Below are 18,465 nucleotides of genomic sequence, written 5' to 3'. Positions count from 1 at the left end.
TGACCACCGCCCCCTGGTCAGCATCATAAACAAGGACCTGAACGAGATGACCCCTCGCCTCCAGCGCATCCTACTTAAACTCAGGAGGTATGACTTCCAACTGCTCTACACCCCAGGGAAGGACTTTATCATTGCAGATGCCCTATCAAGAGCAGTGAGCACGCCGCCAGATTCAGAGGGGTTCGTATGTCAGGTCGAGGCGCAGGTGGCCTTCACATCGGCAAATCTGCCAGCTGACGACTCCAGTCTGGCCCGCATTCGCAGAGAGACTGCGGCCGACCCCCTTCTACAACGTGTGATGCGCCACATGACAGGAGGGTGGCTCAAAGGGCAGTGCCCGCAGTTCTACAATGTCCGAGACGACTTGGCCGTCAGTGATGGTGTCCTTCTGAAGCTGGACCGGATTATGATTCCGCACAGCATGCACAAGCTGGTTCTCGACCAACTACACAAAGGCCACCTGGGGGTCGAGAAGTGCAGGAGGGCCCGAGAGGCGGTATACTGGCCGGGCATCAGTGACGATATTGCCAATATGGTGCTCAACTGCCCAACCGGCCAAAGGTTTCAGACGGCGCAACCCCCTGAAACGCTTCTGCCCCATGAGCTGGTGACGTCCCCATGGGCGAAGGTGGGTGTGGACCTCTTTCACGCGCTCGGCAGGGACTAGGTCATCGTCGTTGACGACTTCTCCAACTACCCAGAGATCATATGCCTACACAATTTGACGTCGTCCGCTGTCATAAGGGCCTGCAGACACCTTCGCTCGCCACGGCATTCCGATGACGGTCATGTCGGACAATGGGCCCTGTTTCGCCAGCCAGGAATGGTCATCGTTTGCTGCCTCGTATGGCTTCACACACGTGACGTCTAGCCCTCTGCACCCCCAGTCCAACGGAAAGGCGAAGAAGGGCGTTCACATTGTCAAGCGGCTCCTCTGTAAGGCTGCTGCCGGATCGGATTTCTGCCTCGCCCTGCTGGCCTATCGCTCGGCCCCACTAGCCACTGATCTCTCAGCAGCCCAGCTGTTGATGGGTCGCGCTCTCAGGACTACTGTGCCTTCCATTCTGGCGCCCACAAACGACCATGCTCCGGTATTGCACAGGATGCAACTGCAGCGCGGTCACCAGAAGGTCATATGACACACAGGCAACTGATCTTCCCGCCCTGGCCCCTGGAGACGAAGTCCGCATCCACCTACCGGAAGGTGGCTGGTCAGCACCTGCCGAAGTTCTCTGACGTGTGGCTCCCCGCTCGTTCCTGGTTCGCATGCCTGATGGATCCGTTTGCAGGCGCAATCGCCGGGCTCTTCGCCTGCTTCCACGCTCGCTACGAGACCTTACACCGACACCGTGCCCTCCTGTTGTTCCTGATTTCGACTTCGTGGAGCTGCCTGCTACCATGCCCCTTCCGTCGTCGCCCGTGGCCAGGCCCGTTCCTCGGCCGGTGGTTCCAGACCTACCCTTGAGGCGGTCAACCCAAATTCGTCGCCCACCTACTAGACTGGATTTATGAGACTGTATATATGAACTCATGCAACCACTTTGTTAATGTTTATGTTCTTATCGTTACAGGAATTTGTTTTATCGTTCAACATTTCCCCGTTCTTTGTTTATCGTACAACCTCGTTGTTATGTCACACCCGACATCGCCCCTTGTATATAGTTAAGCCCCATGTACATGCTATAAATATTGCACACACACACACATTTAGCTACACTCAGTACACATCTCTATTTATAAACACGTAGGCACATAATCCTGTAAAAAAGGGGGATGTCATGATATTCAGATGAACATCACAGCACATACATACACATAATGATGGACAGATCAACGGACCAATCAACACAAAACACAACAGCCAATCACAGACAAGAACATACACAGTACAAAGCAGGGAACAGGACACTTCCTGGGCATTCGAGCAGGACAGGGCTCAGGGCACAGACCTCATTGCCAGCCACTCAGAGGTTCACCATGTGCTGAATACCAGAGTTTAATATGTTAATAGTTCATTGAAATAAAACTGCGTTGTACCATTCGCAACCGTGTTGGTTCGTCTGTGTGTCAGAGTACCCAACACTTCAGCAGAGTGTCGAACTCACAGAGAACTGTGCTATTAGTTCAACAAACCTGATTGAACTAACGTCAAGGTCTGGAGATCTTTCTGATCTAAGCTGCATCCAGTGTACCTAACACGACAGGGGGTTTCTTCTCCACGCCGGAGCCTTACAGAGGCCGGCGCGGAGGGAAAGAGTGCCCCCACGGCACAGGCCTGCCCGCAGATCGGTGGGCCCTGATCGCAGCACCCCCCACCCCAGGACTCCGCTAGCCGCCCTCCAAGCCAGGCCCCACCGGGATGGACCATGTCCATTTCACACCGGGGGAATGGCGGGGCCGCTCAGCCCATCTCAGCTGCCAACGGCCCCCGCCCGCAATCCCGTCCCTGAGCTCCAGTCCTCTGTCTCCACCGATGCTGTCAGACCGGCTGGGATTGTCCAGCATTTTGTGTTTTTGTTTCAGATTTCTGGCGTCCGCAGTGATTTACTTTCATCACCCCCGGGCTCTGTGGATGATCAGTCAGTCAGGGGATCCTGACCAGCTGAGGAAAGCCTGCCGTGGCCATCCCTGGGCCGGAGGCCGGAGCCCAGGGAATTCTGGCCGCCGCTGCCCTGCGCGAGCGCCACTCGAAGCAAGTCTCGCGAGAGGCGGCGAGCAGGCGCCTGTCAACACTCGGCCGTTTGTTTTGCGGCGGCGTCGAGGGGGCGGCTGGCGGCGGACAGGCCTCCCCTTCTCCCTCTACCCACCCTCACTTTTCAACCCTTCCCGGTGAGTTAAATAACCCGGACCCAGTCAGTTATTCGGCGCTTTTCAAGACCTGTCAGCTCTCATTATCTGCCGCCGGGTCGATTTGGGGGGGGGGGGGGGGTGCGGAGAAATCGCGGCGTCGGTTTGAAGCCCGGAGCGACGGTTGACGAAGCTCGAGCGAGCGGAGCCGCGCTTGCGCGCTCTGACCGTCCATTCTTACGGTCCCGCCTTCTCCAAATGCCCCCTTCCGATTGGTCTTAAAACGTTACATGCTTTCGTCAGAGCCTGAACTGCGCGCGTCGATAGGGCTATGCCACTGTCAATCAGCCGGGGCGGTTGCATTTCCGCCTCGGTGGTGGTGGTGCTGCTGCTGCTGCTGATTTCTGACCACTTGACAACTTGATGTGGACGATCTGATCAGAAGCGGACGGAGGTAGCAGGTAACTCATGTTTTCACACCTATAGATTGGAAAAAAAAAAATCGCCTTGCCAATGTTATTCCTTCGGCGAGCTGGTACTAGAGAGAGGGGGGGGGGGGGGTGGTGGCGGGGGGTATGAAGTGGACGTGATAAGACAGCGTTTGTTCGCGGCAAAGTGTCATCTTGTTGCGGACACGATCGGGGGGAGAGGTTGATCGATCGCCGCCTGGGCTGGCTGGCTGGACGTGTGTGGCTTGTCCACAGGGCCTCCTTTGACTGTACTCTAGGCGTTTAAATGCGGGATTACACACACACATCACTTCACTTAGTTTTTTCTGCCTCGCCCCGCTCGGCTTTACGCCTCGTACGTGCACCCCCCCCCCCCCCCCCCGGCCCCAGTGTCGAACGACATGCCACTCGGGTGTACATTTAATCTTGTGTTCTGTCACTAAAAGTCCACCGCGCTGGTCGGTGTCTTTTCGCGTCGAAGAGCCATCCGTGTTTATATGCGTTAAATGATCAACACACCGTACCACAGCGAATAAACTTCCTTCAGCTGACATCGCATAGTGTAACTCTTGCAGCGTTTTCTTTTCTGGTCGGAAGTCTTGTTGGTTGCTGCGAGGTCACCTGAAATCAAACCTGTTTTCAGTCGGCACACATTACAACAGTTGATTGATTCCTCTTTTTCTTCTTTTCCCTTCTCTTATTACGTGTTACAGCCTTTCTCGATAATGTATTTGAGACTCTCGTGAGCAATAATATATAGTTACAGCAGTATAAACTTGAGATTTCACACTTGAAAGCACCGCTGTAAAGACTCTGTAACTCGAATCTTTGTAATTTACCTTCCTAAGGGATGAATACCTCTTGTGTTACAATATTAACCAAGCAGAGCATTATGTCAGTTGTACTTCTGTAAATTGACAGAACTCGAACATATCAATAATTCAGCCAAGACTTGGTGTTGTGTGGTTCAGAATGCTTTTTCCAGACATAACCTATTGGAAGAACAAAGTTTGTATTTTTACTTTTGGGTGTTTGCATTCAAATGAACACTTTTACGAATCTAACATTGAGTTTTCCTGACTTCCGGATAAAAACAATAATACCTCGTCCAGGGCAGCCCAAAATGCTTTACACCCATTGAAGGAAGTATGAAGTTTGTAGTGTTTGAAGTTTGTTGTCATGTGGCAAATTGTGCACAGCAAGTTCCCATAAACATCAGTGTTATAATGACTAGATAATCTGTTTTACTGATGCTGTGTGAGAGATAAATATTGGCCAGGAGACTGGAGATAATAACTTCCCTGCTCTTCTTCAAAATAGTGCCATGGGATCTTTTACATCCACTTGAGAGAGCAGATGGGGCTTGTTTTAACCTCTCACCTGAAAGACTGGGGAGGATTTCCCAGCCATACTCACCAGGGGATCGTCCAGTCCTGTTGACAATCAACCCCTGCCACGTATTTCCTGGTGGCATGGGATGGATTCAATGGGAAATCCCATTGACAATGGCGGGACTAGAAGATCCTGCTGCTGATCAATGGCGGCCTGCCTCCTGCAGCTGAGAAACACACTGCAGAAAATCCCCAAATATCTCCCAACAGTGCAGCGCATTTTCAGTACATCACTGAATTGCCAACCGATTGTGCTCAAACCTTCTGCCTCCAGCAAACATTTACGTGTCACTGCCACAAATGTCATGCATCCAAAATGGTACACGCCTGTAGGTGAAGAAATATTTTTGCTCAAATTTATCTAGTATGTGAAAAAGGAAGAGAGTAGCTAAATGAACTTTAGTCCCTTGGAGGATAAGACTGGAAAATTAATAGTAGGAAACAATGGTAACTTCAAACAGGTATTTTGTATTTCTCTTTATGGTGGATGTCGCAAAAAGCACCCCAAGAATAATAAAAGATCAAAGGGTGTAAAGGGGAGGGAGAGAGGAACTTAAACAATCGTTATCACAAGGGAAAAATTACTAGGACAACTAATGGGATGAAATAATTCAGTTCAGTGAAGTGCCAAGAGAAATTGCTTTGTTCTTTAATGCAGAGGAGATTTAAAAAAATATTCAAAATCACAAAGTTTTGATAAAGTATGTCACGTGGCAGAAGAGTCCATAATGAGGAAATTCAGACTTTCTGTAATTGACTAAGGAACCAGAGGCAATCTGAAAAAAATATTTTTGTTGCAGTGAATGGTTATCATGTGGAATGCACTGCCTTAAAAATGAAAGCAAATTCAATGATAACTTTTTCAAAAGGAATTCTATTAGTACTTGAAGAGGAAACAGTTGCAGGGTTGGATAGCTCTTTCAGAGCCAATACAAACATAATTGATACTCTGTTAATTGCCATTTTCCTTATTCAGATGTGAATAGCTAAGTTAATATAATTATAACAAACACACAAACAGTTCAGGGCATTTTCTAAACACGGTCTTGCATGATTGGATAATCTGTAGTATGATGTTTGAGTTGCAATTTTGACTTATAGAGATTTCTGGCTCTTAAAGATAAATATTTGCGAGAAATGCATCATGGCAGTTGAAGATTCACTCGTCCCATGGAACTGTTATCTGGTGACCATGCTAATGAGGTGAAAAATAATTGGATTGGATTTGTTTATTGTCACGTGTACCGAGGTACAGTGAAAAGTATTTTTCTGCGAGCAGCTCAACAGATCATTAAGTACATGAGAAGAAAAGGGAATAAAAGAAAATACATAATAGGGCAACACAACATATACAATGTAACTACATAAGCACTGGCATCGGATGAAGCATACAGGGTGTAGTCAGTCCATAAGAGGGTCATTTAGGAGTCTGGTGACAGTGGGGAAGGAGCTGTTTTTGAGTCTGTTCGTGCGTGTTCTCAGACTTCTGTATCTCCTGCCCGATGGAAGAAGTTGGAAGAGTGAGTAAGTCGGGTGGGAGGGATCTTTGATTATACTGCCCGCTTTCCCCAGGCAGCGGGAGGTGTAGATGGAGTCAATGGATGGGAGGCAGGTTTGTGTGATGGACTGGGCGGTGTTCACGACTCTGAAGTTTCTTGCGGTCCTGGGCCGAGCAGTTGCCATACCAGGCTGTGATGCAGCCCGATAGGATGCTTTCTATGGTGCATCTGTAAAAGTTGGTAAGAGTCAATGCGGACATGCCGAATTTCCTTAGTTTCCTGAGGAAGTATAGGCGCTGTTGTGCTTTCTTGGTGGTAGCGTCGACGTGGGTGGACCAGGACAGATTTTTGGAGATGTGCACCCCTAGGAATTTGAAACTGCTAACCATCTCCACCTCGGCCCCGTTGATGCTGACAGGGGTGTGTACAGTACTTTGCTTCCTGAAGTCAATTACCAGCTCTTTAGTTTTGCTGGCATTGAGGGAGAGATTGTTGTCGCTACACCACTCCACTTGGTTCTCTATCTCCCTCCTGTATTCGGACTTATCGTTATTCGAGATCCGGCCCACTATGGTCGTATCGTCAGCAAACTTGTACCTGGAGTCTTAGCTACTGCAAACCAGCTGTGTGTGGATGTAGTTATTCCTGCTTTGGAATCGAAATAGCCAGATTTGAGTAAAACCAAACAGAAAATTTACAATAGTGCAAAAATGTACAGGCAGCTGTGAAGAAAATAAGCTCTGTACACGGTGCTACAGTCCAACAGCTTCAACAAACGTGACTTGGGAAGCAAGGAGTTGAGAAAGTAACAAAAAAGCTGCTTCTACCTTCTTCAAATAACGTAAATTTACTACATTGTTCTGGAGATCAAACCCCCCCCCCCCCACAGTTATTTAGGTTAATAAATAAAAGAAATTGAGGAGACAAAAAACAATTTCCCATTTGAAGCAAGTTTTGTCAAGTGGTAATTAATACAACATATATTTCTGTATTTTTACATCAGTACACTAACATTTTTTGCGGGGACATTCTGTAAGCAAATATTCCCTTTTATAATAGTAGAGAGATTTCATAGCATTCAAGTCATTTGACTCAATTCCCCACCTTGATTTGTTTTTTTAACAAAAGTATTATCATAAGCAAAATGGCATGCTGTGATAAAGATACTCTGTCACAATTCCTGATATGATTGTTAAAACCAAATTTTGACAATCCAAGATTTTCTAAATTATTTAGCTAGATTTGTTTCATTATACAAAACCTTCCAGGCCATTGGTTTTGGCAAAAGATTTTTTTCTGCATTAATTTTACTTAAGTCAACTGTGTCAAATGTATCCTCTCTCCTTGAACACTTGCATTCCTCCTTCATCCGTGGGGTGTGGATATGACTGGCTGGATAGGGAGGCAGTGGCATAGTGTCACTGGACCAAGATAATCCAGACACCCAAGTTCAAGATATGGGGACCTGGGTTTTAATCTTGCCATGGTAGGTGGTGAAATTTGAATTCAATAAAAATCTGGAGTTAAATGTCTAATGATGATCATGAAGCCATTATTGATTGCCGTTAAAAAAAAAACCATCTGGTTCTCTAATGTCATTTGGGGAAGGAAGGAAGTTTGCCATCCTTACCTGGTCTGGCCTACATGTGACTCGAGATCCACAGCAATGTGGTTGACTCTTAAATGCCCAGCAAGTCACTCAGCAATAAATGCTGGCCTTGCCAGCACCGATTACGGAGTGTTTGCAAGGGCTGTGGGCATCGCTGATAAGGGTTGCTCATTCCTAATTGTCCTTTTTCTTTTAATAAACATTTTATTGAGGTATTTTCGGTATAGTAACAACAACAAAATGAAACCATAAACATAGTGCAAAAGCCATTTACCTCTAGCACAGGTCCCACCCTTATTGACCCCCTAGTCTAATCTAAACTAACCCCCCCCCCCCCCCCCCCCCCCCATCTGCTGACGATTAATTTCCTGCAAAGAAGTCGATGAACAGTTGCCACCTCTGGGCGAACCCTAACAGTGACCCTCCCAAGGCGAACTTGATTTTCTCCAAACAGAGAAAGCTAGCCATGTCCGATAGCCAGGTCTCCAACTTTGGGGGCTTTGAGTCCCTCCATGCTAATAGTATCCGTCTCCGGGCTACCAGGGAAGCAAAGGTCAGAACGTCTGCCTCTTTCTCCTCCTGGATTCCCGGATCTTCTGACACCCCGAAAATCGACACCTCTGGACTCAGCGCCACCTTTGTTTTTAACACCATAGACATGACGTCCGCAAATCCCTGCCAAAATCCCCTAAGCTTTGGACATGTCCAAAACGTGGACATGGTTCGCTGGTCCTCCCGCACATTTTGCGCACCTGTCCTCAACGCAAAGAATCTGCTCATCCGGGCCACTGTCATGTGAGTCCAGTGAACAACCTTAAATTGTATCAGGCTGAGCCTGGCACATATTGCGGATGTGTTGACTCTACTCAATGCGTCTGCCCATAGACCATCCTCTATCTCACTTCCCAGCTCCTCCTCCCACTTGCGCTTCAGCTCCTCGGTCTGTGTCTCCTCCGACCCATAAGCTCCTTATAAATGTCCGAGACGCTCCCTTCTCCTACCCACCCTCTGGAAACTACCCTATCCTGAATCCCCCTTACCGGAAGGAGCGGGAAGGTTGACACTTGTTTATGAAGGAAGTCCCGCACCTGCAGATACCTGAATTTGTTTTCCCTCGCCAACCCAAACTTTTCCTCCAACGCCCTCAAACAACAAAGAACAAAGAAATGTACAGCACAGGAACAGGCCCTTCGGCCCTCCAAGCCCGTGCCGACCATACTGCCCGACTAAACTACAATCTTCTACACTTCCTGGGTCCGTATCCTTCTATTCCCATCCTATTCATATATTTGTCAAGATGCCCCTTAAATGTCCCTATCGTCCCTGCTTCCACTACCTCCTCCGGTAGCGAGTTCCAGGCACCCACTACCCTCTGCGTAAAAAACTTGCCTCGTACATCTACTCTAAACCTTGCCCCTCTCACCTTAAACCTATGCCCCCTAGTAATTGACCCCTCTACCCTGGGGAAAAGCCTCTGACTATCCACTCTGTCTATGCCCCTCATAATTTTGTATACCTCTATCAGGTCGCCCCTCAACCTCCTTCGTTCCAGTGAGAACAAACCGAGTTTATTCAATCGCTCCTCATAGCTTATGCCCTCCATACCAGGCAACATTCTGGTAAATCTCTTCTGCACCCTCTCTAAAGCCTCCACATCCTTCTGGTAGTGTGGCGACCAGAATTGAACACTATACTCCAAGTGTGGCCTAACTAAGGTTCTATACAGCTGCAACATGACTTGCCAATTCTTATACTCAATGCCCCGGCCAATGAAGGCAAGCATGCCGTATGCCTTCTTGACTACCTTCTCCACCTGTGTTGCCCCTTTCAATGACCTGTGGACCTGTACTCCTAGATCTCTTTGACTTTCAATACTCTTGAGGGTTCTACCATTCACTGTATATTCCCTACCTGCATTAGACCTTCCAAAATGCATTACCCGGAAAACTCATACTCGGAAAACTCCCCTCTATGAACATAACCCCCATCCTCTCAATCCCCGCTCTCCGCCATAACTGGAACCCCCCCATCAATACTCCCTGGGGCAAACCAGTGATTATCACAGATTGGGGCCTAGACCGATGCTCCCACAGCTCCAACATGCCGCCTCCATTGGCCCGAAACTCTCAGGGCCGCCACCACCACTGGACTGGTGGAGTACTGTGCCGGCGGGAATGGCAGAGGCGCAGTTACCAACGCCCCCAAACTGGTGCCCTTACATGAAGCCGCCTCCATGCGCACCCATGCCGACACTTCCCCAACAACCAATTCCTGATCATGGCTATATTAACCGTCCAGTAATAGTTGCTAAAATTTGGTAGCGCCAGCCTGCCCTTACCCCGACTTCGCTCAAGCATTACCTTCCTTACTCGCGGGGTCTTGCCCGCCCAGACGAAGCCCGTGATCACTCTGTTGACCCGCTTAAAAAATGACCGCAGAATAAAAATGGGGAGACACTGAAATACAAATAGGAATCCCGGGAGGACCGTCATCTTCACTGTTTGCACCCTCCCAGCCAGAGACAACGGAAGCGTGTCCCATCTCCGAAAACGTCCTTCATTTGGTCCACCATCCGGGCCAGATTCAATTTATGCAGCTGGCCCCATTCCCACGCCACTTGGATGCCTAGGTACCTAAAGCTTCCCTTCACTAACCTAAACGGCAGCTCTCCCAGTCGCCTCTCCTGTCCCCTCGCCTGGACCACAAACGTCTCACTCTTTCCCATATTAAGCTTATACCCCGAAAACCGGCCAAATTCCCCTCGAGCCCTCATGATTTCTTCCATCCCCTCTATTGGGTCTGAAACGTACAGAAGCAGGTCATCCGCATAGAGCGAAACCCTGCAACTTGGCATCCACATTTAACAGGGAGATCAGCCTGTAGGATCCACACAGCTCCGGGTTCTTGTCCCGCTTAAGAATCAGCAAAATCTTTAGCAGCCCTGGTCACGACGCCTCTGCCGCTTCCGCTGGCACGGTACTCCACCAGTCCGATAATGGTGGCGGCTCTTCGGATCTGGGGCTAGTGGAGGAGGCATGTAGGGGAGGTAAGAGCATCGCTGTGGACCCCAATCTGCGGCAACCACCAATTTGCCCCGGGGAACATGGACGGGGGGTATCGACTGTGGAGGAGGGTGGGGATTGTGAGGATGGGGGATCTGTTCCTAGAAGGGAGCTTTACGAGCATGAGGGCGCTGGAGGAGAAGTTTGGGCTGGTGAGGGGGAACAAATTTAGATACAGGTGCGGAATTTTGTACGCAGACTGGTGCTGTCCTTTCCACGTCTCCCGCCAAAGGGGAGGCAGGACATGGTGGTTTCTAGGGGAGAGGTGGGAGAGGGTAGAGTCTCAGACGTCTACAAGGAACGAATGGGAGCTGAGGATATGCAGACCGAGGACCTGAAGCTTAAGTGGGAAGAGGAGCTGCGGGGGGGATGGAGATGGAGGACGGTATCTGGCAGAAGCCCTGAGCAGTGTAAACACGACCGTAACATGCGCCAGGCTCAGCCTGATCCAGTTTAAGGTCGTACACCGGGCGCACATGACGGTGGCCCGGATGAGCAAATTCTTCGGGCTGGAGGACAAGTGTGCTAGATGCGCCAGAGGGCCGGCTAACCATGTACACATGACTCGAAGTAGAAGTGCTGATCCTCATGCGTGACCCAGAGAGGGGCTGGGTATAACAGTCCATACTTCACCTTTTTCTTAAAAAAGATCGACCTGATCTGGTTGAAGCCTGCTCTCCTCCTGGCCATCTCTACACTCAGGTCCTGGTAAACCCGCAGGATGTTATTGTCCCATTTACAGCTCCGTGTCTGCTTGGCCCACTGTAGAATGCGCTCCTTATCTGAGAACTGTGGAATCTCATCGCCATTGCCCTCGGGGGGGTCTCCCATTCGTGGCTTCCTCGCGAGTGCTCTGTGAGCCCTATCCACCTCCCAAGGGCCGGGAGAATGCCCCATCCCCCAGCAGCTTCACAAACATGTCTGCAATGTATGCCCCAGCATCCGTTCCTTCGGACCCCTCCGGGAGCCCGACGATTCTTAGGTTCTGCCGGCGGGACCTATTTTCAAGGTCCTCCACCTTCTCCAAGAGCTTCTTCTGCTGGTCCCTCAGCATCCCCACCTCCAGCTCCACCGCAGTCTGATGTTCCTCCTCCTCAGCCAGCGCCTTCTCCACCTTCTGGATCGCCCGATCTTGGGCGTCCAATCTACGCTCCAGCCGCTCAATCGACTTTTATTGGATCCAAGCTGTCCCGTTTCAGCGTAGCAAAGCCTTCTTGAATGACTTGCTTCAGCTGCTCCATAGACGGCTGGGTCGACAAGCCAGAGGTCCGAACCTCCGCCATGCTGTCTTCTGTTGCAGCTACAGCCCAAGCCTTCTCTGTCTTTTTGTTTCTGCCCTTACGAACACTTCTAGTCCTTCTCTCCATGCACCGAAGTGGGAATTCAGTAAACAATTGCCACTAACATCCGTTTTACAATTCAAGTAAGTAGAAAAACGGGGGAAAGGTCCTAAGGTCCGACCAGAGCGGGAGCCCCCAAATGTGCGACTTACTCCTCCATAGCCGCCACCGGAAGTGTCCATTCCTAATTGTCCTTGAGCTGAGCGGCTAGCTCGGCCACTGTAGAAGTCAGTTACTGCTGTGGGTCTGGAGTTACATGTAGGCCAGATTGAATAGGGATGGCAGATTTCCTTCCTGAAAGAACAATAGTGCATGAACCTGATGGGTTTTAACAATAATGATGATAGCTGTCGCATTCCAGTTTTTTATTAATTGAATTTAAATTCCGCCAGTTGCCATGATGAGTTTGGGACCCATGTCCCCTGAGCATTAGCCTGGGAAACTGGAATACTAGTCTATGGCACTACTGAAAGAGCATTGATTTTTGTTTGATAGGACTTTGCTGATGGTTTGACAGATTAGCCAAAAGTAATTGTAAGAAATTTTAATTCCACCTTGAAGGTTCACCAGTTGACTTTCAGGGGTATGTCAAACCTTTAGATAATATTTCTTGGGATTCTGTCTTCTGCTGAGATGAAAATCTTCTGTGTAGAAACTGGGGGGTTTGGCACAACATCGTGGGCCCAAGGGCCTGTTCTGTGCTGTATTTTTCTAAGTTCTATGCCGTGCAGTATGGGAGAGTCAGCCTTCGCGCCATTTTTTTCCCGCGGCGCAGGGACGATTCTCCGAGGAGTGGAAAATCAGCGCCATTTGCGCCAGCACATTTGGCGCGGCGCCGGTCCCGGGCCGCCGATTCTCCGGCCTTGATGGGCCAAGCGGCCGCGCGGAAACGGCAGAGTCCCGTCGGCATCGTTCACACCTGCCCGCAGCCGGCGGGAACACTACGCGCAGGGTCGGGAGGCGGCCTGTGGGGAGGCGAAAAGCACTCCCTCACCACGGTTGGGGGGGGGGCTCCGATGGGGTCTGGCCCTCCGATGGGGTCTGGCCCGCGATCGGGGCCCACCGAACGGCGGGCCGGCCTCTCCAGCCCCGGCCCTATTTTATTACGCGGCCGGCCCCTGAACCCCCACGCCATGTTGCATCAGGGCTGTCACGCTGAGGAAGTCCCCCGCGCATGCGTGGGTTGGCGCGGCGCCCATTTGGTGCCGAGAAGGGAGGCTGGAGCGGCGTGAACCGCTCGAGCGCCGCGCTGGCCCCCTTTGGCGGCCAGAATCGGTAGTGCCCGTTTCGTGCCATCGTGAAACGCGACTGTGTTCACGCCGGTGCGAACACTCTGTTTCCATTTCAGAGAATCGCGTCCCTTCTTGATCCTAGCATACCTACTATTAATTGCAACAGATTGCAATCGAAGATAAATATATGAGGTGTGTTCCATCAGATGCGAGATGCGCTGGTGAAATTCAGGGAACAAGTGAAAACCTTTGTTTTGCATTACCTTGGCTTTTGATTATAAGTAATTTTGATCGAGTAGAATAGATAGACTGGAAGAAACCTCTTGCAAATTGTTTGTTATTGACCAGAATATACATCCTAGTTCATGATCATGGTCCAGAAAACATTAGGCAAGCCTTTATAAATGTAACCATTCATGATTAATTACTCTGCTACATTTAACAAGGTTATCTGCTTATAGAATTGTAGACTACCTAAAGTGCAAAAGGAGGCCATTCGGTCCATCGGGTCAGCACTGTCCCTCTGAAAGAGCAACCTACACAGAATGACTCCCCCGCCCCATAACCCCACCGAACCATTGGCCAATCCACCTAACTTGCACATCTTTGGGCTGTGGGAGGAAACTGGAGCACCAGGAGGAAATCCATGCAGACACTGGGAGAATGCGCAAACTCCAGACAGATAGTGACCCAAGGCCAGAATGGAACCAGGATCCCTGGTGCTGTGAGTCAGCTTCACACCTGTGAGGCAAAAGTGCTAACCACTGTGCCATCCCCACCCATTTCTAAAGTATTTTACAATTTTGCTGCAAAGGGTGAATTTCCACCAGGATCACTTGAGAGTTGAAGATTTTGGGCAAGAAGATTGAATGACTTACTTTGGAAAGAAGCATGTAAACACTTAGCTGTCAGTTTATCATAAGACTGAAAATAAAGCATGCAATAGAAACAATTAGACTAGATCAAAGTAATTTTTAGGATATAATGTGATCCAGACAAAATTCCTATCGTAAATCTCTGGCAGCTACAATCAAAAAATAATAATTTTGGGGAGTGGGTACTGTGTTCATATAAAGGGTAGGTCACTGACATATGGCCTGAAACTCTTCCAAAACTCCAGAATAATGAATTTAATATATTAACGCTTCAAGTTGAATATCTGTAGTGAGAGCAATAATTTGTGGTCCAAATTTTGGATTCATTTTTTAAAAACTATCTTGTTACAGAGGTGTCTCATGTCTGTAACTTTTCTATTGCTGAAAATGCAGATACAAACACTCATTTGTTTATGAGCAAGATGCATTTTTTCATCTGCAGTCATTTTAATCAATGAGTACACTCTCCAGTATTTTGAAGTAGAGCATTGAAGCTATTGACTATGCGTAATATCGGCTTATGCTGTTTGTCATGGTGAGTGAGGGAACAAAATGTTGGTAATTAGTTATGAGGCTATGGAATTTATTTCTAGAATTAGTTGAGTCAAAACCAGCTGATAATATTCAAGATTAGGTTGGATTGGTAGATGAGAAAAAGGGGCTGAAAGGAAATGGGAATGTGGTGGGTAGATGTGATTAAAACAATACCTCGCATGAAGGATAAATGTCAATCTGGACTTGTTGGGTCAGATGGCCTGTTTTTTTAAATATTGTAACCTCTATAACTTTTCAGAAATACGGTTCCAAACAATTTAATTCACCTAATTTGTCAAATGACTAAGGTTTGAATCCAGGCTGGCAGAAAGTAATGGAATGCAGGTTTATCGGGTTAGATTTATGGCACTTGGTTATTCTCTAGGAATGCGAATTAGTGCAACTTTGAAAAAAGGACATTTAACAAGAAAGTGATCTAGTTTAATATGTCCATCAGTTTCGACTGTTGCCTAAATAGCATTTTAAAGTTAAATATGCAACTTAAACCTGATGGGTTGAAACTATTTACTGTGGAATTCAGACTCTCTGCTGAAAACTAGTCGTAATATGCGTGTTAAATTTCACAGGCAGCTCCATTGGTAAATTTTGTTTTGAGGTGTGAAGCTGACTTGCAGACCACAAGATTCTAGATATGATGTACAATAAGTACTAGTTTAACTGATAGAGCTATGGAGCAATAGAAGTGTCGTAGTTGGTTTAGGAGTGGGGGAGGGAAAAATTAACCAATATTAATCATTACTCAGTGACACCTCCTCAAAAGATTGGCTAATAGGGAGAAAATTGGGCCGAGCTTTCAAGCTTTCCATAGTCAAATAACATTAATGACCACTGCTGGTTCGTTGATGAAGAATTTCAGGATGAGCTGAATTGTGAAATCATTGAAAAGTCAGCAGATCTTGTGTAGTTAAAAGAAAACCTAAATCTCCACCACTTTTTACTAACCTGGGTTCAAGCCGTGACCATTTTATTAATCAATTATAGAATCATAGAAGTTTACAGCATGGAAACAGGCCCTTCGGCCCAACCAGTCCATGCCGCCCAGTTTTTACCATTAAGCTAGTCCCAGTTGCCCGCACTTGGCCCATAACCCTCGATACCCATCTTACCCATGTAACTATCTAAATGCTTTTTAAAAGACACAATTGTACCCGCCTCTACTACTACCTCTGGCAGCCCATTCCAGACACTCACTACCCTCTGAGTGAAGAAATTGCCCCTCTGGGCCCTTCTGAATCTCTCCCCTCTCACCTTAAACCTATGCCCTCTAGTTTTAGACTCCCCTACCTTTGGGAAAAGATGTTGACTATCTACCTTATCTATGCCCCTCATTATTTTATAGACCTCTATAAGATCACCCCTAAGCCTCCTATGCTCCAGGGAAAAAAGTCCCAGTCTATCCAGCCTCTCCTTATAACTCAAACCATCAAGTCCCGGCAACATCCTAGTAAATCTTTTCTGCACTCTTTCTAGTTTAATAATATCCTTTCTATAATAGGGTGACCAGAACTGCACACAGTATTCCAAGTGTGGCCGTACCAATGTCTTGTACAACTTCAACAAGACGTCCCAACTCCTGTATTCAATTAGATGAATTATTATGTTTTGAAATTCAAGTAATTAACACTTGGAAAAGACCAAAAAGGCATATTTCACGAAAAGCAAGAACAAACTTCACGTTAATGAAACAGCATGTATTAATAAAGACTCCACATTGAACTTCACATTGTTGTCACTGGTCTAGCTTGCTTGAGGTATTTTTGGCACAAATGTTTAACATTTGACATCAGTCATTTTCGTATTGGTCGGAAGAGAGAATGAAATAGAATCGCAACAGCTTATGGCGTGTCCATTTTCTTGACTTATGTAATGTAACAGAAATGTATTTATTATCAAAATGCATCTGTTTTGTTTTATTTTTTTAATATAAATTTAGAGTACCCAATTCATTTTTTCCAATTAAGAGGCAATTTAGCATGTTGAATCCACCTATCTTGCACATCTTTGTGTTGTGGGGGCGAAACCCACGTAAACACGGGGAGACTGTGCAAACTCCACACGGACAGTGACCCAGAGCTGGGATCGAACCTGGGACCTCGGCGCCGTGAGACTGCAGTGCTACCACTGCGCCACCGTGCTGCCCCGCAGCTGTTTTATAATGTAACTTCAGAATATGTTGCACAGTACAGATGTATGTATCCAATTTAATTCCATTGCTACGTAAAAGCTCAATCTTTAATTGGCTAAGCACACATTGCATACCAATCAATATATCCATAGAATCTTTACAATGCAGAAGGATGCTACTCGGCCCATCAAGTCTGCACTGACCCTCCGATGGAACACTCTACCTATTCCCATTCCCCTGCCCTATTCCCGTAAACCTGCACATTGATCATGGCTAATTCATCTAACTTGCACATCTTTGGACTGTTTGGGGGCGGGGGGGTGGGGGGATATTGAAGCATCTGGACAAAACCCACACAGACATGGGGAGAATGTGCAAACTCCACACACAGTCAGCAAAGGCTGCAATCAAACCCAGGTCCCTGGTGCTGTGAGCAACCACTGTGCCGCTGCTGTGGCTTTGCACATAAGATTTAAGGCCAGATTTTTTTTTTCTTATTCATTTATGGGATCTGGGTGTCGCTGGCTGGGCCTGCATTTTATTGCCCTTGAAGTGAGTGGCTTATTCGGCCATTTCAGATGGCATTTTAAGAGTCAACCACATTTCTACGGGTCTGGAGTCGCATGTAGGCCAGACCGGGTTAGGATGGCATATTTCCTTCCCTAAAGGAAATTAATGAGCCAGGTGAGTTTTTACGACAATCAATAATGATCATCATTAGACGTAATTCCACATTTTTATTGAATTCACATTTGGTGGGATTTGAACCCCGGTCCTCCGAGTATTACCCTGGGTCTCTGGATTATTAGTCCAGTGACAATACCTCTCTGTCACTGCCTCTGGTGGATGCAGTATTTTGATGGTCGAGTTGGGGAAATGATTGGATCAGGTATAATTGTATTTCCATGATAGTTGAACAAACTATGATAAATTGGGAACAGAGTCAGAGAGCTAGTTGGAGCACAGGAATTACTTGGCAGCACAGGATGAGAAGCACCGTGCTATAAGATAAGGTTCTATAACACTACCACTGCAAAGATGCTGTAATTAAACCATGACCGGTTGGCATAGACAGTTCCCATCATTAATGTGTACCTGCACATTGAAAAAACGTTGACTGGTCATGTGCACAAACATTAAACTTTTGAAATATATAAATAATCTCCAACACAAAGGAAGATATAGAAAGTATGTCTGCTTTGTCAGTGTGCAAGGGAAGTCAGTGTGGGAAATAATTCGACTAGGGCACGTAGAAGTAATTCATTTCCTATCTCAAAAATTATACATTTAGTAAATATGTTTTGTATCTTCCATTTATAGATGATACACCTATATACTGGAAACTGACCATGTAGATTTCTGCCACTAGTGGTAGAATTGCAGTGCCTCCATTGAAGGTAATTACATCATAATCTATATAGATGGTTTCCAGCATGCATTTCAACATAATTTATAATGGAAAAGCGATGGGATGTATACACAATTTTAAGTCATATGTGTATAATGTACAGTGATCTGCAAGTCTGCAGAAGTTCATTATG

At 47.3% G+C, this 18,465-nt stretch overlaps 1 protein-coding gene across 4 annotated transcripts in view; it reads left to right on the top strand.

Moving 5' to 3' along the window:
- The first annotated feature begins 2,706 nt into the window (after window positions 1-2,706).
- osbpl2b (oxysterol binding protein-like 2b) overlaps window positions 2,707-18,465 on the top strand; it is a 120,621-nt gene continuing 104,862 nt past the window's right edge. The window contains exons 1-2 of one of the 4 annotated variants that reach the window (XM_072515088.1): window positions 2,750-2,829; window positions 18,245-18,321. The gene's annotated coding sequence lies outside the window, so the exon portion shown is untranslated. Of the gene's footprint in view, window positions 2,830-2,976; window positions 3,249-18,244; window positions 18,322-18,465 lie in introns of those variants that run through there. The other 3 variants (XM_072515086.1, XM_072515089.1, XM_072515085.1) reach the window with 3 other exon arrangements.

This window comes from Scyliorhinus torazame, chromosome 8, assembly GCF_047496885.1.
Source record: "Scyliorhinus torazame isolate Kashiwa2021f chromosome 8, sScyTor2.1, whole genome shotgun sequence".
In the NCBI taxonomy this organism is placed as follows: Eukaryota; Metazoa; Chordata; class Chondrichthyes; order Carcharhiniformes; family Scyliorhinidae; genus Scyliorhinus; species Scyliorhinus torazame.
This window is presented reverse-complemented; position numbering and strand designations above follow the sequence as displayed.